The sequence below is a fragment of the Haemaphysalis longicornis genome, unplaced genomic scaffold (genome assembly GCF_048455015.1).
Source record: "Haemaphysalis longicornis isolate Haplotype H1 unplaced genomic scaffold, Haemaphysalis longicornis Haplotype H1 scaffold_6, whole genome shotgun sequence".
Classification (NCBI taxonomy): domain Eukaryota; kingdom Metazoa; phylum Arthropoda; class Arachnida; order Ixodida; family Ixodidae; genus Haemaphysalis; species Haemaphysalis longicornis.
The window spans coordinates 186,619,794-186,647,778 of NW_027526407.1; the positions used below are offsets into that span (position 1 = coordinate 186,619,794).

Below are 27,985 nucleotides of genomic sequence, written 5' to 3' on the forward strand. Positions count from 1 at the left end.
TCCTGCAGGCACACCACACCACTTGAGTGTTAACGACCTTTTCGTTATTCCCAATGCAAGCGCACTTGTTAGCTTCCTGACTAACAACAATCCTGGGCATTGCTATGCCTTCAGTGTGGACCTTGAAGACCTGTTCTGTTCTTTACCTCATTCTAGCCTCATGCAGGCGGTAAAAACTTGCATTACGGAGGATAATGATCAACCGGTCTTCAGATCCAAAATCAGTATTTCCATTGAAGCATTTCTGAGGCTACTTGGCTTCTACCTGCGATCCACTTTAGCGTGCTGGCAAAATAGGCTCTACCTACAGGCTGAGGGGTATGCATTCGGTCGAGCGTGGCACCGGTTTTGAGCGAAATCTTTCTTAAAAGTAAAAGCTGTCTACCCAAACTTTAGAAAAAAGGTATTTAGATATGTTGACGATATGCTCCTTTTCTCGGATGTGGCAGATTACAGTAAGAAAGTCGCTCATTGATTGATTGTAGGGTTTAACGCGCCGACGCAACGCAGGTGATGAGGCGCGCCGTAGTGGAGGGCTCCGGATTAATTTTGACCACCTGGGGATCTTTAACGTGCGCCGAAATCTCGCACACACGGGCGTTTTTGCTTTTCGCCTCCATCAGAAAAGCGGCCGCCGCGGCCGGGAATCGAACCCGCGACCTCGTGCTCAGCAGCCCAACGCCTTAGCCACTGAGCCACCGCGGCGGGTAGAAAGTCGCTCAGATACAAATGTTACCCAGGCTAATGGTTCGGGACTGAACTTCACGGTTAATGTTACAAGAAGAATTGCCTACAATACCTTCCCCTCAACTTAAAGTTCAAAGGGGATCATGTATGTTTTGGGTCTAGTCACCGATCATCGAAGCCACTCCCAGACCAGAGATCCGCCCATTCCAAAGATGTCAAGAACGGCATAGTAATGAACGCGTTTCGGTCAGCTTTAAGAAAGTCGTGTGTGCACGAGATTGGGGTCAGATTTGAAGCCAAGGTTGATAGGCTTAAATCAGCGGGGTACCACGAGAATGCGGTTGCGCAAACCTGCGAAAGGCTAATAAAACTGCTCAAACGCCAACCGGTCCATGGGCAAAACTAGATAAAACAGAGGTTAAAGTAGCCGTCATTTTAATGCATGAACCGCTAATCACATGGTTTAAATTATGTAGCAGGAATATACCGGCTAAATGTCGCATTTTTAGCTACAGTGAGGCTTAGCCGTGTTTGCCTGGCGATACAGTGGAAGATACGTAACAAACCGAGAAAATCAAAAAGTGGCTGCAGGATAGAAAACGATGATAAATTTGGCCCTGTCGCACGGGTGTTGTGTACCGGTTGCCCCTGGATTGCGGAAAAGTATATCGGGCAATTGGGTAGGTGTGTTAACACGCGTCTGTAGGAACATTTGAATAACCTAACAAAGAAAACCTCTTCCCAGTTATCAGCGCAGTGCCGAGCATATGGTTTTAAGCCGTGTTTTGATGAATGCGACATTTTTTCAACTCACAACGACCAGCTGGCCCGAGAAGTTGTTGAAGAATATCATATCAAGAAGAGGCGAACCGTAAGGGTAATCCAGCCCTCTCTGACGCTTTAGGAGGAAAAAAAAAAAGCTTTTTAGATGACACCTAAATGTGTGATAGGTGGTCAGGTCTTTAAGCCTTTTTATCAGAGGTTTCAATTTTTGTTTGTTTTCACCACATCAGATTGTACGTGTCGCGTATAAATTTCTATTACTTTCCAATAAAATACTAGTTCTGAATCAACGGCCTTCTTGTGAATTTTCTTCTGTGTCTCTTGTCGTTTATTGCGCTGTTACATTCGGTCATGAATAGGTACCAAGTCGGCCAATTCTCCATCTTGTTGATACCCCCAACCATCCAGCCTTCAAAGCCGCCTTGCTTATTGATGGGCGTAAGTTGACAGCAAAATACACCTAATTAATATCGCGCACAACTTGTCATTCCCATACTTGCTGTGCTTCTTTTATCCACGAATTGAGAAAATATCCATTTATTTTGTGTAGCTTTATTAGTTAACAAAGTCAAAAGTCTTTATTTTCCTTTTGGACAAAGCAGGGGGCCGGCGTTAGAAGCGTCAGGTTGAGGCGACTTGATGAGGCGACGGCTCCGAACACTGCGGCACGGTTCAAAACCTTCATAAATATCAAACAAATTGAAGAGCACTCGCGAGATTTCATGGGCACGGCATGCAATCTCCTCAGGTTTTAACCGCCTGTTTGAGGCTATCATGAGGTAAATAATAGAAGAGGTCTTCAAATCTACACTTAAGATGTGGCAATGCCCGGAGTTGTTGTTAGTCAGGAGGCTCACAAGCGCGCTTGAATTGGGAATAATGAAAATTTCGTTAACACTCTAGGGGGAGTGGTGTGCTGGAAGGCTGTATTACACTTACGGTTCACCTCTTCTTGATATGATAAGCTTCAACAACTTCTCGGGCCAGCTGGTCATTGAGTGTGAACGAAATGTCACATTCATCAAAACACGGCGTCCAGTCACATGCTCGTCACTGCGCTGATAAGTCGGAAGAGGTTTCCTTTGTTAGGTTATTCAAATGTTCCCGCAGACACCTGTTAACACATCTACCCGATTGCCCGATATACTTTTCCGAAATCGAGGGGCAACCGGTACACAACACCCGTGCGACAGGGCACAAATTTATCATCGTGTTCAAAGCTTCAGCCTCGTTTTGATTTTTCTCGGTTTGTTATCTATCTTCCTCTGTATCGCCGGGCAAACACGGCTAAGCCTCAGTGTAGCTAAAAATGCGACATTCAGCCTGTATCTTCCTGCTACGTTCTTTAAACCATGTGATTAGCGGTGCATGCTTTAAATGACTGGTACTTTACGCTTCTTATTACCTTGTTTTTGCCCATGGTCCGTGTTGCATTTCAGAAGTTTTATTATCCTTTCGCGGGTTCGCGCAACGGCATTCTCGTGGTACGCCGCTGGATTAAGCCTATTATTCTTGGCTGCAACACTGACCCCAATCTCATGCACAGACGACATTCTTAAAGCTGACCGAAACGCGTTCATTACTATGCCGTTCTTGATATTTTTGGAATGCGCGGATATTAGGTTGAGGAGTGGCTTCGATGATCAGGTTCTATACCCAAAACATACATGCTGCCCCTTGAACTTTATGCTGAGGTCAAGGTATTGTAGGCAATTCTTCTTGAGAACACCAACCGTGAAGTGTAGTCTCGAACCATTCGCCGGTAAAACATTTAGTATCTCAGCGACTTTCTTGCTGTAATTTGCCACGTCCGTGAAAATGAAGGGATCGTTCCCATATCCAAATATCTTTTCGTGAAGTCGGGTTAGATAGCTTTTAATTTTAAAGATGACTTCGCTCAAAAGCGGTGCCACGTTCGACCCAATGCACACCCCTAAGCCTGTACGTACACCCTGTTTTGCCAACCCACGAAAGTGATCGCAGGTGGAAGCCAAGTAGCTCCAGAAAAGCTTCAGGGAAAATACCGATTTTGTAACTGAAGGCCTGTTGATCATTATTTTCCGTAGTGCAAGTTTTTACCCCCTGCATAAGGCTTTAATGAGGTAAAGAATAGAAGAAACCTTTAATCTCCACAGTGAAGGTGTAGCAATGCCCGGGGTTATTGTTAGTCAGGAGGCCAACAAGCGCACTTGAATTGGGAATAACGAAAATGTTGTTAACACTTAAGGGTGAGTAGTGTGCCTGGAGGTATTGGGACACAGCTTTCTGGCAAGTATGAAATTCTGAAACATTAGATGTAACGGTACCTCCGGTTTGTGCTTTTTTGCCACGAAGGAAACTTCAAGGAACACACATAATGAAACACAAATCACTAAAGGCCGCCTCCCGATGAACGCCGGCTGAACGGCGCTTCCCGATGACGAAGCAGATGTCTAGGGCCGTATGTCGGCCGTGCTTTTTTTAACACCGGCTGCCGAAAGAAAAGTGGATATCTGGCAGCCGTGTGCCTTCACGTGTGCGTCTGAACACGGGAAGCCAGAGAAATACCGAAGTGCTAGTGGCGGAACGTTCGCAGTTCTACGTACAATCAATGCCTGCGAGAACCTTGATGCTGTCCGGGCATATCTGAAAACGGCCATAGATGTGCCGGCCTTGGGACACACTTTCTGTGCTGCCTGAAATGGTAGCGGTAACAAACGCACAGTGTGTTTCGGAGGTACACCGTAGCTTTTCAGCCAGCTGAGCGTAATGCGCAAGACGTCAACAGTTACTTTAGCGGGTGGTGCAAAGACGCCTTTCAGCGAGTGGTGGAAATGACATAAGTCACCTTCGTGGGATTAAAAATAAGCTGAAGTGCATTGGTGTATCCGAAACCATATTTTCGGACAAGCCTACGCAGTCATAGGGACACCGTAGCGTGTAGAGGGCCTGGGTTAAATAGTTGATTTGGTGCTGCCGGATGTAAACTGCTTTCGGCTTGGTTTGGAGCTGTGGCGGGTGTGCGGAAAGGAATTGCCCAACCGAGTGAGTGCGGGAATATAGCAGAGGAGTGGCCACCAGTTCACAGAAGGGAAGCAGCAATAGAATAGCGTTACTTAGTTTGCGATGATGTAGATGAGATAGGAGAGAGAAATGCTACGAATATTGTGCCTTGACGATTTATATAAGCACGGAAAAACTAAGGCATGGGTAAGTAAAAAATGTGTCTTCGTCAGAGCCATTCATAGAGAGCCTTTCAGGAAGCGTCTGTTGATGGGAATTTTGGGGTAGATCACTGTTAGCATTGACGGCATCTCATTCATTCGCCTTGTCCCTCCATACGGCGTTGTTGTCCGTCCGCACCCCTCCTCCTACACTATAAAGAAAGTAATAGTTAGCGGTGCCCGGTTTCGATCCCACGACCCTGTGGGCAGAACGCGAGGTACATGTTGCTCTTCCCACTGCGACACAAAACCAAGACAGAATCAAATGCTACGAACCCGCCTTATATCCTTGACTCATTCAAACTACGTCAAGAAGATACTGATACAACGCATGATGGGGCAATGATTAACACTTGCAATAAAAGAAAAGAAGCTCCCACTTACAGCAACAATGATGGAGTAAAGGTCGTTGCGACCGCGACGCCCCAAGCATACCACTTAGAGAGATTGACCAAGATTGGCCAATAAAACATAATAATAATCATAACACATAATAATCTTACGCGTTCCCGACACGTTTCACGCGATTTAAGAATCAATCCAACTGAAACACCAAGTGAACCCCACGATGCGTCGCATCTACACAGGGTTCCACTCGCGGTGAGGTGGGCGCAATATTTTCATTGTAACTCCTTGGCATTGGAACTCTGTAACTCCAAAACGACAGATATCTCCGGTGACCTGCGATAAAAACAGCTAGCATAAATTTTCACCACTTGTTGTAGAGAACACCAATGTACACTGATGTAGTGAACAAGAAATTACCGTAGGAGGTCACAGATGTTTCTCATGGCTCGGGTAACTCCAAAATGTATACTAAAATACATCGCTACGGACACAAACATGGTTCATGCCAGTAAAGGAATTGAAAGCAGATGGGATGCATCTGGACAATCTGCAGTGTCTTTTTAGCGTGTGCTGTGCCTTGGCCTTTCATGAATAGGCTCAAGTCGAATCAGGCGTGAAATATGGCTGCGGGTGGTATGTGCATACTAAAGTATTGTACATACCTACTATGGAGGGTTCTTGTGAGCTAAACTTACTCGTGTGAATTGTTTATTTCAACTGGCAATAAATTAGTTAAAAATATATTGTTCTTTAAATCTACACTCTAATTTTGAAGCATGGTTTGCCCGCATTGCTTCATAGTTTGCCTTTAATCAGGAGTTTGTTCTCTACGATTCACTAAAATATAATTACAGCACCCCGAAGCAGAATCCTTTTATTTTCTAGAAGTCTTTATCGTGGGGCCTCTTTGTAGAAGAAGCAGTTTATTATTGCAATATTGCTTTCTCTTTAATGCCGAAATTATTTTGTGATCAGCCACTCCTTTCGACGTGGCCCCTAGGCCCGCACAGCGCGTGAATGAATAAATGAATGAAGGAATGAATGAATGAATGAATGAATGAATGAATGAATGAATGAAACTTTATTGACATAAGGATGGCGACTCGGCCTATGTGGGGGCGGGTGGGGAGCGTGCTGTCATTTCGGGAAAACTTTACAATCTCAGATGGACGCCAGTAGCGAGAGCGTAGTCCCACAAGGAGGCAAACACCTGCTCTGCTGTGGCTGCGGGTGGGTAGAGCCAGTCCGTCAAACACGTAACGCTGCTGTGTTTGCAAGAGGTGCACTCCGCGTACAGTCCTGGACACGTCCAAATGAGATGTTCAATGGTCGGTGTGGCTCCTAAAGAGCACGTCACGTGATTAAATAAATAAATACTAAAATAAAAATAAATAATTCATAAATAAATAAGTAATAAAATAAATAAACAAATAAAGATTAATACATAAGAAATAAATAAATAAATAAACATAAAAATAAACAATTGAGTAAATTTTTAAAAATAAATGGTTAATAAGCCATGACAACTATACAAAACCCACCACACTGCTCCCCGAATAAGAAACAGCTTTATGTCTCTGCCATATTCGTTTCTTTAACTGCATTTCTAAAATACTGCCGCGGCTCTGCATAAGGTGTCGAGAAGTGGCTAGGGGCGCGTACTTTGCACTGCTTTAAAACACTGAAATATAAAACAAACAAGAAATATTAAGGGGGTAGCTGTTCTAGAAATGGCCATTACGGAATCCTTTGGTTGTCTTGTGAATTATGTCCTCGCCGGAGCAAGTTTCTCCGCTACGTAAAAACTGGTTCCCGCTATAGAAAATTTTGCAAATTGAAAAAACAAAGTCCCAGGGCTTCCATATTTTGGGATAAGAAGGTTTATCATGCCTTTAAAAATGCGTTCACGTCTGCGCATTTGTGTTTATACGCAAAGCCAACGTATATATAAGTTGCGGAGTCAAGGTTTTCATATGCTGCTAATCCCAATTTCCTGTTGAGCATTGAAACATGGCGATCTGCTAAGAGAGTATGATTCTAAAAAACGGCTATAACTTTTGTGCTATCAAAAATATGCCAAAACAAATTGTACAAGTAGCCGCTAAGCCTACGCTACCGTTATGCCGGGTCCTATTTTAGTAATTCGTTTACAGCGAGTCCGTAAATGTTACGGTATTGCAGTTTGCTCTCGATACAGGTACATTAGGAAAGGCAGCATGGTTACAGAAAACCGCTAGAGGTTGTTTAAAGTAACAATCTGGAAGCAAATTATATGACATTAACCCACTGAAACTACGTTAACATTACTCTAACATTTGCTCCTTACAGAGCTCCCATGCCCCAGCATATTTTCCCCAGCAGATTTTTCAACCCGCTACGTTTTACGTTCGCCCTCTTGCCTCTAAATTTAATATTGGTAACGTAGTTGGTTTTCTCTTAGCACACAAAAAAACGTGCATTGAATGCTAAGAACTCCTTAATGCATTTATATGACCGGAAAATCTTGTTAGACGAGTGCTCCGGAATGGAGGACCGTTCATCTTCAGGCACGCGCGACCAGGTGCACTTAATAACTATGCAGAACTCATAAAAATTGGTCACTAAAACAACCAACCGTTTTTTTTATACCTTCACAATTTTTAAAGGGTCTAAAAAGGAGGGGCGCTTTGGGGCCTCTAAAGCAAATATAAATAATGTGTATATGCAGAGGCCACCCACTGCTTTCACATAAATTTTACTGCAGCTGCACTTTGGGTTTAGGTTACAAACAAAAACTATATACGATTAGCAAATATGCCGATTGCCCATCTTGAATGCATTGCCCATTAATGGATTCGAGCCGCGTGTGCCTGGTTTTTCTAGTGAATCTGTACGGCCAAAACACAGCATTCACGCACTTTCACCCTTCATAGAGCCGCCCGGTATGCAAGAGCTTGTTCAACCAGTGACCGGTCGCGTGCTGTAGAGTTTTTGTGCTTTCAATGCACCATGTTGTGCTTTTAGGGAGCAGGAAATTTTGCGCATTGTGGGATCCAGGGTTTTTAGTCAATCTACCAGCAACTCTACTAATCCTGAGCTGGGCGACAACAATCAGTGTATGGAAACGACCTCAAGAGCTTTAACAAACTAATCTTAAAACCCGTTCTGAGAGCCAACGTACATAATAACAAATAAGCTTACTCAAATTAAGGTAAAATATTTTTAGGAATGCCTTCTTTTTCGTTCGTAAAACATGTCTGGGAAAGTGACGTTAAAGCAACGAGAATACAACATCGTCTTAATAATATTTCTTCGTACGCATACCTTTACCTGGCAGGCTTTGTGACCTTGTGGGCAACATAATATTGCCTGTGTCTTTATGCAACAGCAAGGATATTAAAGATGTGAGGGGGATCAATGCACCATGTATGATAGCACGTGGATAGCATTTTTCTACTATTGTGAGCACAGGCCTAATGGTTGCTATATAACTGTTACTTGAGTGGTCAATCCCACCTAGCAACTCATCATCACTATGTCACATGCAAGCACTACACCATCTTATTCATCTATCATTCTCGGGCCTTCCCCATTTTCGATTTTGCAACGGCTTCCCGCGAGGCTGCGTCATCATTAAACGTGTCCTTGAAGTCTCCCGTGTCCGAGTCTTGCACATGATGGAGGTGCACTTCGATCCACGTACGCTCGCCCCGGCTTTTCCCTGCAGCTTCGCTCAGGTCGGCGTGTCCATCTTCCTACTCTCAGCCTGCCAGAAGTCGATCTGACCAACCCTGCCCATGGCCCAGCACCAGCAAGCCCGCTTGCCTCAGCCTGGATGATCACCAGCCGGCACCGGAACCCTCAGATATTTGCGGGACTTCCTGGAGACGACGCAGAGGATTGGCTCGACGATTTTAACCGGTGAGCTCCATAGGTCGGTGGAATGATAAGTTCAAGCTCACCAGCATCAATTTTTGTCTAACTGAAGTCGCTAAGTCGTGGTACCTGAATGACAAGGAGAGCTAAACTGACTGGTCGCGGTTCACCGCAGAAATGCGTAGAGTACTTGGAACGTCCACTTCGCGCTCAGAAGCGGCCAAGAAGAAGCTTGCTGTACGCTATGAGCACCTTGCCGAATCGTACACGTCATACATTGAAGATGTTTTGGCTGTATGTAAGCGAGTGAACCGAGAAATGTCTGAGTCTGATCGAGTTAAGCACACCCTCAAGGGCATTTGTTCCTTTGCCTTCAACGCACCCGCCATGCAAAACCCGACCACCAGGGATGACATTGTGACAATTTGTCGCCTAACTTATCTCCAGGCCTTGCTCCCGCAGTCATCATCTTCCGGCACATTTGTAGCTGACAAAGGCGACCTACGAGCCATGATAAGATCAATCATTCGCAAAGAGCTGCATGTGCAGGCGTTATCGAGCGTTTCAGCGGTGCAGCCCCAGACATCAGGCTCCAGATTGCGGGAGAATATAAAGGAAGAAATGGCCTCAGTCCCGTTCTATTCACCTCCGAAGTCTGACGTTCGCACCGGGCCTGCAAACTCTGATATGGTTGTGATGCCACACATTCCTTCCTCGCCCTCCGTTACTGAGGCGTCCTATGTTTACCTGGCTTCCGTCTCCGCTGCACGCCAACCAGCTACTTACCATGCACCGTACTACCCACCGTGGCGGCCGCCTCGCCCAACATGCTACTACTGGTGCATCCGGGGCCATATTTCCAAGTTCTGCTGGCGGCGCAAGCGAGATAAACGTCCGGTATTTTCAACTCCGCCACGGGGTGATGCCCGGTCCACGTACGACTACCTATCGCAGTCATTTGCCTATTCTCGCCCCCACTCACCTACTCCTCCTGGCTCCGTTGATCAGCGTGTCATGAGCAGGTCTGACCGCCGCCGATCCCCTTCACCTTTCCGTCAATTTTCGTCTTCTCCCCGTCAAGCCTCTCAGAACGTCGACCGGTGCGAGGAAAACCAGGAGCAGCCGTTCAGGGAGGCAAAACTGCGCCACACAGAAAAAAAGACTGGTCATCCTGACCGGCCATGCAATAGTTTGGAAGTTGTAGCCGAAGGAATTCCCGTAGAAGCTTTAGTGAACATTAGCGCGAGCATTTTCATTATTCTTGCGGATGTGTGTTCGTGGTTACGGAAGGTCAGAACTCCTTATGTTGGTCCTGCTCTACACGGCGCCAACAAAAAGTATATTCAGCCTTCGGGCAGCGTACCGCGCGTGTATTCACCGAAGGCATCTTCATCACATTCTCTGCGCAGTATTAGCCCCTTGTGCTGATCAGATGACCCAAGGTTCGGACTTCTTGTCATCAGCATCTGCTATTTTTTCCTGTCGGGAACCCGCCCTTTCTATTACTGACGCGGCTTTCGACACGGTACCGGATGGGCGAATACATCAATTGGTGTCAACATGTGATTTTGTTCTGCCTCCTGCAGAATCCGCGTTTTTCATCACGTCTGACAGCATTGTCGATAGCGATGTGATCATCGTGCCTGCTGGACACATCATTCCGAAAGGACTTATAATACCGGCATGCCTTGTCCGTTTTTCTTTCGCGTCAGCTCTCCTAGGCGCTGTGAACACCACGACTGAACTCATTTTGCTAACCCAAGGCGCTAGTGTTGCTTATCTGCTCCTCGATGATCCCGTAGTCGCTCTTCCAGTCTCTTCGCTTTCTTCTTCGCATCAAAGCTCTCGCGCTCTGTATTTGCCAGTGCAATCAGTTCTGACCTGACCTGGGATTAAAACGAAGCATTGGTGAAGTTGTTGACAAAGCATCAAGCATCATTTCACTGCTACTCTTCGGTCCTTGCCCAGACGTCTGACACAACCCATCGAATCGAAACGAACAACACCTGCATCGTCCGTTGTCGCCTATATCAGGTGTCTCTATCAGAGAAGAAAATTATTCAGGAAAACATGGATGATGTGCTGTATCGGGACATCATTCGTCCACCATCGAGCTCTTGGTTATCACCCGTTGTACTAGTTGGAAAAAAGACGGAAGCGTGCAATTTTGTGTCAATTTTAGGTCTCTAAACGAGATTACTCGTAAAGATGTATACCTGATGCCGCGTATTGATGACGCTCTTGATGTCTTGCAAGGTGCACAATTTTTCTCCAGTCTTGATCTTCGGTCAGGATACTGGCAAATTCCTATGGATGAGGCGGACCAAGAAAAAACAGCCTTCGCCACGCCAGATGGTCGGTTGGAGTTTACGTTATGACCTTCGGGTTAACGATTGACAATGTTCTTCGTGGCTAAAAGTGGAAGACTTGCCTCTGCTAACTCGACGACATTGTTATCTTTTCTTCTACCTTTGACGAACACATTCACCATCTGTACGTAGTTTAAACGAACCTCGCCAGTGCTGGCTTGCAAATAAACACCGAAAAGTGTCGCTTTGGAAGCAAGTAAATCATAGATTTGGGGCATGTCATCAGCAGTTATGGGATTCACCCCGTTCCCGAAAAGATTATCGCCGTAGTTAATTTTCCGCAACCTCTTTGTCAAAAAGACCTCCGAAGTCTTCTGGGCTTGCCGTCGTACTTTCGTTGGTTCATCCGTAATTTTGCCCAGTTTGCATCTCGACTGAACAAAGTACTAGCGTCCGCGACCCCTTTAACCTGGTCAGTTGACTGGGAAGCGGAATTACAGACCCTCAAAGATGCCTTGACTTCTAGACCAGTTCCCTGCCACTTCAACGATGGTGCTCCCACTGTACTCCACACGGACGCCAGTGGACACGGTATCGGCGCGGTCCTCCTACAACGCCACTAATCATCAGTAGAGCAAATTGCCGACTATGCAAGCCGGTCTTTAACACCTGGCGAGCAACATTACACTATAACAGAAAATAAATGCCTGGTCGTTGTTTGGTCCGCCCAAAAATTGGAACCGTAGTTGTATGGGCGTCTTTTGTTGGTTGTGACTGACCATCACACGATTAGCTGGTTGTCCTCACTGAAAACATTGTCGGGCCGCCTCTGTCGTTGGATTCTCCAGGAGTACGACTTTACTGTGACCTATAGGTCAGGAAAGAAACATATGGATGCCATAGAGTTTCATACTAATGAAACTAGAGGGGACACGGGCGCTGCAATCGTTCAACCCCCCTGGAGCTTATTGTGTGACGTAGACTCGTGATTTTCGAACTTGGATTAACTTGAGGCTTGACAATTGTTATATGTACTAGGCTTCGTACTTTTCCGCGCCATCAGTTTTGATTTCGGCGTCGAAAGCGTTGGTTGGTCATTCCGGGGCAGAATTGCTGTTAGCGTCCGATTCCAGCGACTGCAGTGAGCAAATACTGCACGGCTGGAATGAATGGATACGGGAAGTATTCCGCGCCGGGTAGTGCGTTGCATCCTAGTCTCGGTCATGACTAAACTTGCCATTATAATACGAGCACGGTAGCGCCGAAGACAAGTAAAAATTTTAATCAGCAGTAAGTATGTGTACACAGCCGGTGATTAATTTTATAATTGCGAGAGCGTCCACTAGCGGGTGGGTCGGCACTTTATCATGGGAGAAAGAGGCGAAACAAGTCAGGGTAGTCCGCATGCATAGGACGATCCCGCCAGTGCAACCGTCGTCTGCTAGGCAGTTCCCGTAAGCACAACAGAGCTGACACAGTCCCTTTCCGTTGCTAATGAGCTGCGTGTATTCACCGGCACAACCAAGGCTCAAGCGCGATCGCTTTGACCGCCCGTAACCATGCAACTTGTGGAATAGTTTCAGCGGCGGACGCATATTTGGTGTTTGAAGATTAAGGCAAAAACAATGTAATGAAATAAATACTCTGTTTATGCAGTGCAGTATGATCTCGTTAATACGCACCAGACAGGGAGAGAAAAATTTGTACCTCTGCAAAGGTAGAACGGCTTTACCTATTGCAACAGAACGTGGCCAAATGATTGCTTGGAGGCCTAGCAGTACGTTTGGGCCATAAACTATGGCTTACATAGCTATGTACTGGTGAAGCCATATGCCTGTAAAAGGCGATCACCGGCATGAATGCTTGCTATTCAATGGAGTCGCTGCGAGTCTACATTTGTCATGTTTTTCCATCCAGTGGCAGGGGTTGCTGTAGCAACTGTTTGCGTTAGTGGAATCCTGGCTCAGCGCCTGGAGACAGGCATATTGAGCACACAGAAAAAGTTGGCGACTGCACTTGGCGGGTGTTGTGTCAATTTATTGTGCCAACAGCAAAGTGCAGAATTCAGTTTCGCTCATCTATAAAAAAGCACTCACTACAGTCATACTCTGTACGCTAATAAAATAAGAACACCATTGCTTAATACATCAAAAGCAAGAGTGCAAGCTTACCTTAAAGTTTTGAAATTTTGAAGGCTGGTGAGCAGTAAACATGCGAACTATGCAGTGAAAATGAGTGCAGGCATTAGCATGTCCCATCAATGTATTTATTGTCACATCCAAGAGCCACTGTGAGCATATTGGTACCAGGAATTAGTTTGTAGCTACCTACCAGCAGTGCCATTTTCGCAACCAGCATACTGATGTACGCAGGGTGCTTTATGCAGGAACCAACAAAATGGTTACTGTAAGTGGCGAACAAATGCAACGTTAGGTTGCGGTAAAAAGATTGCATGAAAGAAACCCTAAAAAAGCTTATAGCTGTAGAGCAGAAGTGTTTTGATCAGCATCTGCCAGTATAGTAGAAGCAGAGCAACAATATCTGATAAATGAACAAAACAAGGTTCTCAAACAGCGTACACTCGGCACGACAATATACAGTCGCAGTGAAAAGCAGTGGGTGGATACAATCTCCAACTTGATAACCACGAGAAGTAGGTGAAGTAGCCTTCTACCACATTGATCAGATCCTTTTGAGCCGTAATAACAGTGAAATATGAGAAAGGGCAGCTTAACATTTTTCAATCCATCATTTGGACAGACATCACAGGTGCATAAAGAAAACGGTGCAGCCACAACGTATATTGTAAGTTTTAAATGACATTCACATGGTGAACGCTGATCCCCTACGTCACACCTTCATAAATATGTTGCTGGAGGAGGTGGCGGTGCCGCAAAAAGTTCGTGAAAGGTGCACAATCGAACCTGGCTTCAATGAAGATTTACACATTCCCTCAAGCAGTGTCCCTCAAGTTAATACCACTTCGGGAACACAGTGGGCTAAAATACCACGCAGAATACTTCCTCTTCATTCTTTCAGTTCAATAAGCACGTACAGAAGTCTTCAAAAGCTGCTCATAGTAGTTAAATGAAGTTGGTATCATGCTGTGCCAAGGCTATTGCAAAGGAAGCCACTGCTATAAGTCACATTTATGCATACAATGGGTGGTTTCGAACAACTAATTTTTTTGCACCCGAGAAAATTAGTTATAATCTTGAGTGCCCAAAGAGCAAGATTCAAAGAACGTCTTTCATGCACTACAAGGCACTCTCCTCACCACTTGTTTTTCTATTCATTGTGCAGCTGAATGTACAGGATTGTTTTTACTATTTACATATCCTAGGCTGCAATCAACGTCTCCCCAAGCCCTTTTGCTTTTTGAACGATGGGCATTGCTAGACTTTTGGTGTTTTTGACAGGTTGGTGGCATGCCTGCCTTGTCTTGCGCTGCTGATGATCCATCCAATGATCCTGACTTGGAAACTGGTTGCATGCCTTGTGCAGCTTCTTGTGTTGCCTGCTGGTCCACTCCTTGCACTGCTGACACAGGTGGTACCTGTATCGGAATGGATGGCATCATTTAAGGTGTTGCAAGGCTTTTGTACAGATATTTAGAACACAATTATGTGCTCCTAAAATCCAGCACACTAACATGCTTATAAACCAAAAGGGTTCCACCAACATAACATATTCAATGACTTTGGCTTTCTCATAAAAACACACAGTTACGATCAGCTCCGCGCTGCTGCTTTGACGCTGAAGTCACTACTTAAACCAAAGAGAAGACACATACAATGAACTCACAAGAAGCAAACAATGTTTTCAAAGGTCGTGCTTTAGCAAGACATGACTCTAGCAGTTGGATTATTCAAGACTGAACAACCACACAAAATGAGTAAATGTTCTGAACTTATTGTGCTACAGCTTCGGAACAACGAATGCATGAAGGCACCTTGTGTATTATGAAAATGGTACCCCAGACGCACTATTTAGTTGTTATTTGGGCAAGCACCGTCTGATCAGCAACATTTACACTGTTTCACACCTTCTCAACCTTCGCACGTAATTTCAAACTGCGGTACGGCGCGCTTGTATGGAGGCACTGGGAAAAATACGGTGCCTTCAATTTCACACGCGTACCTGGCTACATCTGGGCGTGAGACCTCGGTTAGACAGGTGATGATCAGTTACCGCTCGAGAGCAGTGTTTTGGGCGTGTAATGTACACGCACGGTCTAAGATATATCAGTGCGCGTTTTTGGTCATCTAATAGAAACTTTCTATACTGGAATTTTCGCAGAATTAGGAACTCCAGTAAAATGCCGCCCACTGGTCCAGAAGGCCCTGCATGCCTGCCGCTCTTAGCAAGACGAGGCCGTCTTCTGGAAGGTTAACACGAATGAAGTACGAGAATTTTTTCCCTGCGTGGCCTGATAAGATAACCTGTTTCCTACGTTTGTGGCTCTCGACATATAAAATTAACATTTGCTCACAGAAACAGCTCTACAGTGCGTCAAGATATACAAGAATAGACGAATAGTACACCAAAGAAAGAACCCGATTAACCATCCGGTCAATAAAACATCTTCTATGTCTTAGGGACAAACAGAGGAGATATGGTCGGGTTTGCTGTTATGGCTCGTTTAAGGCACAAAAGCTAACGATCAGTTGTTACTCAGCGTCCTTTCACGATTTTGTCAGCGTGCCGACCGCACGTCGGGTAAGGCGACAACAGTTACAGTTATGAGTGGAAATAATCAACAGCCATGTACTTACTTGGGGTTATATGACGCGTCGCTCTGCTACTCGCAGTCTTCCAGAACGAAATGAACACAGTACAGCGGCCCTTCTAGAGACGCATGCCACCACCGAATCGCACGCACAAAAAAAAAACAAAAAAAAAACAAAAGAAAATACGCTTCGCCGCCGAATCGCCGGCTCCGCTACAATCTTCACTTCACTTCACTTTATTACCTCAAAGACCCCACAAGGGGGTGTTACATAAGGGGTGGGTTGTACAGAGATGTAACAAATGCCACAATTTTTAACAAGACAGGTACGTGGATACACTTTGAACAAAATGTGATGGACAGGTGATAGAAACGATGTCGCGGGGAAGGCCATTCCATTCTGCAGCTGCGCGGCAGAAAAAAGAAGCAGAAAAGGTTGTGGTGCCAGAACGGGGTCGGGAGACTTGTAGTGGATCGCCCGTACGGGGGGAAATGCGCGCGGCGTGAGCGATGTAAGGTGGTTGGCTGAAAGAACTGTGATAAAACTTATGGTAAAGTGATAGTGTAGCGATTCTGCGTCGAGACGAAAGAGTGGACAGACCAGATTCATTTTTAAGTGATGACACGCTGATATCATATGAATAGGAAGAATGAATGAAACGAGCAGCACGATTTTGCACTGCTTCCATGGCGTTTATCAAGTAAACTTGGTGAGGGCTCCAAATGGGTGATGCGTACTCGAGTTTGGGTCGTATTAGCGATTGGTAAGCCAAAAGTTTTACGTGATAGGGCGAGTGACGCAGATGGCGTTTTAGAAATCCTAATGACCGGTTAGCTGATGAAATGATATTAGTAATATGCGTGCGCCTGGAAAGATCGGGGGTTAGTGTTACACCAAGGTATTTATAAGAGTCACTTGTTTCGACAGGTATGTTAGCGATCAGCCGTGTATACCGTTCACAAATCACTTTCTGTCTTATAAAAGAATACTTCTGAACCTTAATTAAAAATTAGCGTATATTACAGGTTGTTTACGCGACTCATAATATATACAGTAATAAACATTACCTATAGCTTTTCAATTTAAAAAAAGTATTTTGGGTCAAGTCAAGATGACGGCTGAGTCAAGCCAAGTTCGAAAATTATACGTCTATCAGGCATGGCCGCCCTCATGGGGGTTGAAGCAATAGCTCGCATAGACACTAGCGCCAGTGTCCCCTCTAGTGTATATTAGTATAAAACTCTATGATGGACGCGGACGCTCTTTTTCGCTGCTCGCTGTCGCCGCAGTCAGGTGATGAGCGCCCTAGTGTTAACTGCATAGTTTTGCCTATGGAACCTGCATATCCCGATGCCTACAACTTGCCGGCTAACCTGATCTCTCTGCAGCGGGCCGGCACGTACTGCCGAGACCTCATCAAACGCCTCGGCGGCTTGGCGCAGCTTTGTAACACGCGCTCGCGTCGACAGCTTGCAAGTTTCGTCTTTTGAATTGCGCTCTGCACCATTACCATTACCACCCTTCCGGGGACAGATGGGCTCCTGTGATTCACCGTTCGCTTTGAAGTAAGATCCTAGACACTCTGCACGATGCCGCCACCGCTGGCCATCTGTTGTTTCGCAAAACGTACGACCGCGTCAAGGGACGGTTCGTCTGGCCTCGCCTCACCACCAGTGTCGCTAAGTATGTTGCATCTTGTGCTGCTTGCGAGCACCAAAACCATAAAATTACGGTGGCTGAAGGAGTGTTACAACCCATGCCATGTCCGCCCGCTCCTTTCCACGTGGTTGAAATTGACTTGTACAGGCGTTTGCCATTGACTACAGTAGATAACTATTGGATCGTCACTGTGGTGGACCATTTACCCAAGCTCGCCGAAACTGCTCCGCTTCGTTCCGGCTGCGCTTCAGAGGTGGCTCATTTCTTTCTAAATGACATATTCTTGCGACACTGCCCTCCACACATTGTATCACGTTTCTCCCAACACCGCTGAATGAAGTTCTTTGCGCTGCTGGTACTGTCCACAAAACAACATCGACCTACCCTCCCCAAACAAAAAAGCTGATTGAGTGGTTTCACAGCACCCTCTCCGATTGCCTTTCGTTTGATATGAGCCCTGACTACAGGAACTGGGACACCGTTCAACCTTTTGTATCTTATGCGTGCAACACCACAGCCCAAGAAACTGCTGGCTTTGCGCCATTCTCTCGTCTTGAACACATCCGCCCTCTCGCACAGTTGAACACCCAGGCTTGTCAAGAAGACCACAAGTGTCGTCATGATGCGATGCATCAGTCTGTTTCATTTCACCCAGGTGGCTAAGTGTAACTTGTGATTCCCTGGCGTGCAGGGGGATTATGCGAAAAGCTCCTTCCCCGTTTCATCGGTCCTTACGCTGTTCTGGAGCAGACATCTCCAATCAACTATCGTCCGTCCATCAGCGCCGTGGAAGGTAAATTGTCAATGTCTCGTGACTCAAGACATTTCATCGACGCCCCTCCTCTCTTTGGCGCCCGCAGGGGTGGCTTCAGCCCGTGGGGGGGAATAGTGTGAGCACAGGCGTAATTGTTGATATATAACTGTTACTAGAATGGTCAACGCCACCTAGCAACTCATCGTCAGTATGTCACATTTGAGCACCACACCATCTTCTTCATCTATCATCGTCGGGCCTTCTCAATCTTCGCTTTTTGCAACGGCTTCCCGGCGAGGCTGAGTCGTCATTAAACGCGTCCTTGAAGTTTTCCATGTCCGAGTCTTGCAGTATCTTTTGTGTGTTCCAGTTTTGGGATGATTAATAAAAACGAACACTGCAATGTTATTCTAAACAAACGTTTGCACAAGGTATCTCGAAGTGATGCTGCCTGCTTTTCCTTGACGCAGAACGCGTTCTTAAAAAACGTTTCATCCTTTCGTCGACGCCGCAGTACAGGTGCACTGGTACCAGTCGTAGTGGTGGCGAAAATTACTTCTGTGTTACGCAACATGACCAAAAACATCCACTCACTTAGCTCAGAATATGACGCTTGGGTCTCGCCTTCAAGGCATCAAAATTAGTCTACATAGTACCCAGATTACTGAGCTCCAACTCTGTGTGAAGAGGGTTTTGAATGCATAGTTACGCTGTTGCCTATTCTCTTTAACTTGGCCCCGAGAACCATTACCAAGAACGCGAACAACCGAGGTGTTGTTGAATGCTTAAGCAGTTTCACTGTTCCGCATCAACCTGTTCTTGCACCTCGGTTTCTTTGGAAGTTGCACGTTGCGGCTCATCACGGCAATAGGCAAGAAAAAACGGGTAACTCGACGGTGGAAGCAACTGTCGCTGTTATATGTGCGAGAGCAGTTATCCTGTTACAACCCAACAAGCGGTCTACAATCGCCCACCCTGTACGTAACAGTAAAATTTAGGACGGACATCCGCGTGTACACCGATATAAACAGCTCTAAAGAGTGGCCAGCCGTATGTTTGGTGGCACAAGAGACTCAATACCCAGTCCATGAACTGTTTATGAACAACTCAAGGATTGTACATCTTGACACGTGACTTCCTTCGCAGTGAAAATGATTTCAAGTTTCTTGACAGAATTAGTTGTCGTTAGTTGGACCCGTACGCTAGGACGGCGTATCGCCAAAATGCCAGTCCGTCTTTTGCGACTTGATAAGGAACTGATGTTAAATTGTTCCGTCTCAAGCATTCCTGGAACAATATAAAAAAACGAACATTCAAGCAATTCATATTTCGGTTTCAGCCGGCAGTATGATTGTGACAAAGCCTTCTACCTGCAACTTGTGGTTTTTTAATCCTGTACGTCAAAATTTTTTTTACCAGCTGATGTGATCCACGGCCTAAGAAAATACATTTTCACCTAGTTAGTAAATACACTTTATTTTCGGTATAATCTAATATATCTTCTTGATAACTCATTGAAGACAAAAAGGGTCCGGCCTCGCTCACTTAGCGGACCTCTAGACATTAGAATCAAATTACAGAAGACAGTGCATAAGAGTGGCTAGCTTCTTCAGTGGGAGCGAACTTGCATGAAAGTACGATGAGGCAAGAATTCGTTATTTTTGCTTGTCAGATGTCAGAAAGTGCGTGCTTTAGGCTAACCATCTTAAACCTGGCACTGCATTTTTAATTTTCTGCTATTGACCCCACTGGTACAACAATCGAGCCTCTATCGGAATTATTCCGGAATAAAAATTAGTAGAACGGACTCGTGTTTATAAAAGATTCCGAAGTGGAAATTCAGGTATTTGTATTGTAACAATTAGCATTTTATTAAATGTGTACCTATGTGTACAACATCAACAAGCTTCAAAAAGTTAAGGAATTGTCACTGAGTGTTTACTTGTAAAATATTTTAAATGGTTCCTTCAGAACAACCAAATGTACCCTTATTTGTGCTCAGTCATTCCGGTTCGCCCAAGCATCAACATGACTGTATTAACCAATTAAATAACTGTAATTACATTCTAGTCTTTACGGTGCGGGAGGGAATAAAAAATCGAATCAACGAATTTATTTATTTATTTATGTATTCAGTACCCACAGCGCCTGTGGCATTACAGTGTGGGGGGGGGGGTACAATGAAATATACACTAATCAATGCAAGTGATTTAACAATAAATGCAGAGTCAAACTTAAACAACATACACAACTTGAATGCACAACTTGAATGTTACAACAAATTGGGTCATAACATGAAAAAAAAAATGCATCGTTAGACATGACTGCAACAGTATCTCGAGGTAGCCGATTCCAATTCGATATGGTCCTGGGGAAAAAAGACTTTCTTAGGACATCTGTTTTACACTTCATTTCTCTTACCTTATTCACATGATCCAAGCGTGAAGAGACATAATCAGGCCTAAACAAGTATTTTTCTCGCTCTATGCCAGTCCTGGAGTGAAAGATATTATGAAATAACTTCAGCCTAAGAGCCCTTGAAGAGCCCTTCAAGAGCCCTGGAATTTAACGGTAGAACTGGGGATGGCAGTTGAACAAATCCAAGGCCTCGTTAAAAGTCTTGACCAATAAAGAGGACGTGATCCCTAGCAAGACTATTTGCAGTTTTGGATCTCAATGCTTAATAGAAAATGTCACGAGATCAGATCGAATGAGAATACTAAGCCTGAGAGTTCAGGAAGTTTTCCAAAGTTAGCGTCGATGATTTGCCACCAATGTACCCCTGGAAAAAAATTTATAGGGCAAAACGGAGGCTGAAAGGTAATGAAGTCGTACTTACTTTACTAGAAGACGAAGAAGTAAAAGACGAAACACACGCTAGTTCTGTGTTAAAGTTTGCTCGAAGTATGAGTTAAATAGTTGTTAACCAGCTCAAACGTTCACTGGAAAACCACCCGGTGGCGTCAGAAGCTCCAGTGTGCAAGCATGAACAAATGGGTTCTTTGGTACTTCATCCTAGTTAGAGTAGTAAACAGCGATTAATTGACGAGCGGGAGCAATAATGAGCGTGTTTGTCCGGTTTTCTACATTATTTTCTACGCTCTACCCTAAACAACCACACCCTTAATGTGCGCGTATAAGTGGCGTTCGAAGCTCTCCAGAGTGTAGGTTTAAATTGAAGTGGTATTTCATGTTTTTGTTTATGTAGTGAGCTAGACAAACGTTTTGAAATTGCTCAGCTCCTTCAATTACTGTTTGTAGAATTTATGAGCCTAGAAAACAAAGAATACCTGGAAATGCTTATCGAAGCAGAAAAAAGATAACTCCTCTGTTTCAGTATTCTGTTACAAATTGACCAAAGTGGCCACAAAACTAATGCAATGCCTCCAAAAACTTCTAACCCCAAATATTGTTTCGAAACGCGTCTGTATGATAATGGACAAATTTCATGAGCGTGTGCGATTGTCAAAACCACATCGTAGTTCAAAAGTAAGTCGCAGAAGAGGAACGGCTGATTTTTAAGTACTATTTCCTGCATGAAACACCCCAAAAAAATAGTAACTTACGTAAACTCCTGAAGGCTACTTTTCACCTCCTTCTTTCCTATGTCCCTGGAACTTTGGACACTAACCATGCGCCGACTCAATGATTCCACAAAAGTGTTTCACTGTGTTATTTATTCAGCGTCACGCACGTCGGACGATACATGCATCATACAAGCCTCACAGTCTATTACTACAAGCAATAGCCTTTTTTAAGCATCAAGCGTTTTTATTGTAGAAAGCACGCATACAAATTGAGTTGTTTACCGCACCGAACCACGGAAAGGTTGGCCTGGTGAAATAAGTTCGCCTCCTCTCTGAACAATTGTGCTTGCCCTATTTGATTACCCTCTTTGCGCCTTCTTATTGTATTTCACTGTTGCCCTTCTGTATTTGCAATTTTGATTTGTTTTGTTCAATTTTGTAATAGAACCTCCAATCCCTGAAGGGTTATGCTTGCAATTGAAGGAAATTATTGCCCCGGTGCATGAGTGCGTGAGTAGATGGAACGCGACGGGGACCACCATCAGTCGGCGGAAGCTTGGTGTGTGCTTGGGCAGCACCGATCGTGATCTACACCCAATGACGGCGCCCGTGCTACCGCGCCGGGATGTCGCCAGTGAACGCCGCATAACGGGGGCCATGCCGTACGCCGGTCTCTGGTACCCACCACCAAACCGGACACCCGTGCCTTGCACCGGGGCGTCTGGTCATCAGCCGTTAGGCGGGGCCGCAATCGGTTTGAGAGGACCACCCATCGGGGCCACCTGGTGTTCCTGCTGGGCTGGGCCACAGGGTCGGGCCACGTGTTGTTCGAGTGATGTGGGGCCAGTTAAACAAGACCAGTACATCTGTGGCCCCCGGCTGCTTTGATTGCGACAACCCATGTGGGCCCAGTCAAGATTGCACGCATATGTGGTTCGTTCGCTACCATTGCTGAACTGGGACTTCCATTTCACTGTTAGAAGGTGCAGGAATGAATCCCGCTTCTTGTTTTTCTCCTTTTTAATCACGTTTGCCGCGTGTGTCAACGTTTCGGTTTCTTCCCGTTATCGCCCATTTGAGCCGTTTTCGCCGCATTATACAATGTTCCTACGTTTCCCCTTCGTGTTGTGGCCTCTGTCGTCATTAATCCTGTCGTCATTAATCTCTGTCGTCATTAAGCCTTGTGGTTTCCACCACTGAGTCCTGAGATTATCGCTATTGGCATCCGCGACAGGACTTCTTCAACAACATCCTAACGATGTCACGAGGCTTGTCCAAAAGGCGTGGGGACAGAGAACCGACATCGAGGTGGAAAAGTTAGTGGCCAGCGGAAAGGAGCTGGGACTCCGCGATGCCGAGCTGCGGGAATGGGTTAAATCGGAGCAGGTTCGGTTGCGCGATGAAAAGGCGGCAGAACGGGAAACTAAAGACAAGCAGCATAGCTGAAATGAGCAAATAGGAGAGACTGAGGCTCAGCTTAAGGCTACAGGAAGGCGCGCAAAACAGCACCCAAGCTGAGGGTTCCGTGGCAGCCCAACCTAACCCCGTGCCTGTCATGTCGACGAGCCCACATAACTTTATTCCCCCACTTGATGCTCGCAGAGACGACCTGGACGCATACCTTCTAAGGTTACAGATGGTCGCTGCAGCTCAAAAATGGCCGGAAGATAAATGGGCCGTCGGATTGACCACATGCTTCAGCGGAGACGCGCTCTCCGCCATCAGGGGGATGACGCCAGAAGATTCTCTGGAGTACCAAAATGTCAAGCTGGCGCTCCTTCAGTGGTTTCGTTTTACCCCTCAAATGTACAATGACAAATTCCGCCAGGCGAAAGCTGAGGGCGGCGAAACCGGAACAAAGTTCGCGATGTGACTTTCCAGTTTTTGTTTTACTGAAACCTCGAAACGTATTGGGTTCCCAAGACGTTCGAAGCATTACGCGACATGATGACCGTGGAGCAATTGTCCAAGTGTTGCTCATCCCAGATGGCCATTTTCATCAGGGAAAGGGACTGCAAGTCCAGCAAAGAAATGGATGAAGCTTGCGATCGTTTCCTCGAAGAACAAGCGCTCACAAACTTGGGAAAGGCCCGAGACAAAAAGAAAGAGTCGGAAGTAAATCTTCGGTCCAAGAGAGGTAGTAACTGTTTTTAGGCGGGAAAACCGGGCACTGTGCCCCAGACTGCAGGGTCGCAGCACGGAATGTTCGTTGTAAAAATTGCAGAAAAAAGGCACACAAAAAACCGCCCAATAAGAAGCAGGTTTCGGCATGAATTTTTGTAATCCGCCGTTCCGAAGGACCCCGAAAAAACGATGGCGTCAAAGGCAAACTGCCTCTCACACGTGCAGTGCGTGGAAACTGCAAGCTCCAGACTGGAAGTCTAACCACAAGCATGCCTGTCGCCACCGGTAAGTTCTGTGCACAACTCATTTTGGTCATCGTGCGTCGGGAACTCATTCCAGACAGGTGTCTCACGTGCCAAGCGTCCACGGTTCTGTTTGTGGACAACACCACGCGGCACTTTGAAGAGGCATATATCTACGTCAATACACCGTATTTCACAGGGCACGCTCTGGCAAGATGCATGGCGGACCCCCTGTATGACCTGATCCTGGGGAACATACCTTGTGTTAGGCATCCGAACAATCCTGACCCCATGTCACAGCAGCAAGTCTCCGAACCCTCAGCGGTAGAGGCGGCCAGTGTACAATCCCTCCACTCGCCTGCGGACAGGGAGACCGACAAAGCTGCCCAACAAATATCAGCTGTGAAACAGAGCACACCTACCAGCTCCATTACGATCGCGGATATTACGAGCCGGGATATGATCCAAAAACAGCGACAGAACAAATTCTTTGAGGATTGTTTCAAAAAGGCGGGGACGGAGTTCTTCTCCCGAAGTGGAAATGCGTACACGTATGAAAAGGAAAAAAAACTCCCACCTCCCCTCGCGGGAACCCCTGTGTAGATGCGACGCATAGGCGGAGCGGCGAAGGGACCGCGTTTTATAGCGCGCATAACGTTGAGGGGACTGCGAAAGCCGGTCCCAATCGAGGACGACGTTGGCGTACTTGTAAAGCGGCGTGGACTGTAGGTGTTTCAGCCAAGCGTGGATGTTGCTTCGCCGGAGAACGGCACACCGGTTATATGCGCAGCACGCCCGAAGGAAAAGAAACCGCGAAAGAGAGAGTACTGCACATGCGCCGGCCCCAGCGCGTCTGCCGCGGCTATGACGCAAAGTGCCGCGGCTATGACGCAACACAATCCAACACAATCCACTTTAATCCAATCCAATCCCAATCCAATCCAATCCAATCCAAGCCAATCCAATTCCATCCAATGCCCCTCGCGAGAGAGTGTTCGCTATCGGAGAGGAGAGGGGGTGAGCGGCGGAGAGCGCAGCTGGCACGGCGAGGAGAATGGGGGAGGGGTGGACAATGCCGACGACAACGACAACGACGCCGGAGGGACAACGCGAGTGAATCAGATGCTCTGCATCTAAAAAGGATTGCTGTACCTACGATAATGCACGGTGTCAGACCAATGGTTTAAACTGGTGGTCATACTTTATCCGCTGCGGGAGGCTGTCATAATGATGGCCCACAAAGGAATCTTGTCGGGCCCTCAAGGAACAAGAAAACCAGCGGAAAGAATTCCTCGAGAATTCCACTGACAAGGTATTCATGCAGATGTTAAAAGATTTGTAAAGTCACGTGGAGTCTGCAAACGTACTACTCCGAAAGAAAAAGTCCGTGTCGCCACATTTCAAAATATGCCTATTATAGGCACGCCATTCCAGAGGGTGGCGGTGGACAATATTGGGCCGCTACAACCAGCCTGAGAAAAGGGGCAATAGGTATATCTTAACAATGATAGACTTCGCTACCCGGTACGCCGATGCAGTAGCGCTACCGAGCCTCGACAGTGTCCACGTTGCAGAGGGTTTACTGGAAATGATTTCCAGTGTCGGTTTCCCGAAAGAGATCTTGACGGATAGGAGCACAAGTTTCATATCCGGTCTCATGCAGCAAGTGAACTACGAAATCTCTGCGTACGACACCCTTCCACGCCATGGGCAATGGTTTGGTGGAGAAATAGAACCCCACGCTTAAGAACATGTTTCGCAGAATGCGCCAAGAAAAACCAAAATGTTGGGACCGTTTTCAAGTTCCCCTCCTCTTTGCATATGGAGAGGTTCGTCAAGCCAGTTTTGGATTTTCGACATTTGAACAGATCTACGGTCGACATCTTCGAGGACCGACGGCAGTATTAAGAGAGCTCTGGACGGAGGACGGGTTGGACGAAGATATTCGTACGACTTACATGTACGTTGTCGAACTCCGGTACCATCTTGAAGACGCATGCAAGACTGCGCACGAAGAGCTCAGGAAGGCTAATGTCAAACGGAAATCCTATTACGACAGCAGAGCAGTTCTAAGACCATTGAAACCCGGGAAATAGATCCTGGTACTCCTTCAAAGCAGCTAAAACAAGTTGTTGATGCAGTGGAAAGGCCCGTTTGCCATTCTCCGCCAATGCAACGACGTTGACTATGAGGTGGATGCTCGAGGCAAAACGAAACTGTTTTACATCATCATGGTAAAGAAAAATGAGGAGCGACAACAGGCCACAGCGTTTGGAGCCGCTGTTAAAATTCTCAAAGATGAAACAGGCAGCGAAGAAGTACCTTTTTATTCCGGCAAACAGGAGCAAACTTTTGTGCCGGTCGGTATTTTTCCCGGGTTGACGCATGAACAACGACAAGAGGTACAATGCTTGCACAGCCAGTTTGAAGACATATTCAGTGACCTACCGGGAAACAGCGACCTCGTGGAATGTCAGCTCAACCTGACCAGCGAGATACTGGTAAACGTGCGGCAATACCCCGTTCCATTTGCGTTCCAAGAACCCATTGAAAATGAGGTTCACGGTAATTTCCGCTTGGTCGTCATCAAAAGATCAGTTTCTCCATATAACTCCCCACTTTTGGCTATCCGGATGCCGGAAAACATGATCCGAGTGTGCGTCGATTTCAGAGTACTGAATAGGCTACTTCTGGACGAAAGCGAATCTATTCCGCGAATGGACGTTTTGCTCGCAGAAATCGAACCAAAGAAGATTTTTTCAAAGTTTGACTTCACGAAAGGTTTTTGGCAGGTTCAGATGGCCGTAGAATCTGTGAGAAGATCCATTTCTCTTGCAGGTCTGGCTTGTATCAGTTTAAAAATATGCCATTTGTGCTTGAAGACAGCGCCAGCAGTCTACGCTCGCCTTATGAGGAATGTCTTCGCGGGAATTCCGGACACCTTTCATTACTTGGACGATGTGCTAGTCCCTACCGAAACATGAGACGAGCACCTCTCCGTTCTTCGAACCGTCTTCACACGCATACGACAAGCCACGCTGACCGTCAAGCCAAGAAAATCAGAAATAGGTAGTCCAACGGTAAACTTTTTAGGTCACATGGTTGGATAGCGCAAAATAGCAGCCATGAACAAAACGCTGGATAACATTTTAGAGTCGAAATGACCGCAGAAAAGAAACAAATCCGGTCATTCCTTGGGCTAACCAGCTATTATCATCAGTCCATACCAAAAATATGCCGAAAACTCAATCCAGTGGATAGAGGAGTATGAACGCGCCTCCATCGATTTGAGACAGAAGCTATCTTCCGCAACCATTTTGTAGCACCAGATCTGTGTAACGACTTCGTTCTGCGCACCTACGCATCGGATAGGAGGGTAGGGGGTTCTGCTGCAAAAGAAAGATGGCACCCTGCACCTTGTTTTGTATGCCAGCTGAATACTTTCCTTGCATTGAAAGCAAGTATTCCATCGGGCAACGTCAATGCTTAGCACTCGTTTAGGCTGTGCGGAAACATCATCTGTTCTAGTGTAGTAGAAAGTTTGTCCTCCAAACAGACCACCCGCACTTACAATATCTACGAACATAAAAAAACAAAAACACTTAAACTCCCACGTTTTGAGGCGGAGTCTGGTCCTTCAACAGTATCCAGTTGCCTTGCAATACATAAAAGGTGCGGATAATGTAGGAGCAGGCTTCATGATTCCAGTATAATGCCGGATATCTGTGCTTGCTCCATTACTGATTTGGTGACATTTACGCGAG

The 27,985-nt window shown here is 46.1% G+C and overlaps 1 long non-coding RNA gene across 1 annotated transcript in view; it reads right to left on the reverse strand.

Annotated features, from left to right (window-relative positions):
* Positions 1-19,457: 19,457 nt before the first annotated feature.
* Positions 19,458-27,985, reverse strand: part of LOC144142109 (uncharacterized) — a 42,166-nt gene continuing 33,638 nt past the window's right edge. The window contains exon 5 of the long non-coding RNA XR_013316841.1: positions 19,458-19,615. This is a non-coding gene — a long non-coding RNA (uncharacterized LOC144142109). The remainder of the gene's footprint in view (positions 19,616-27,985) is intronic.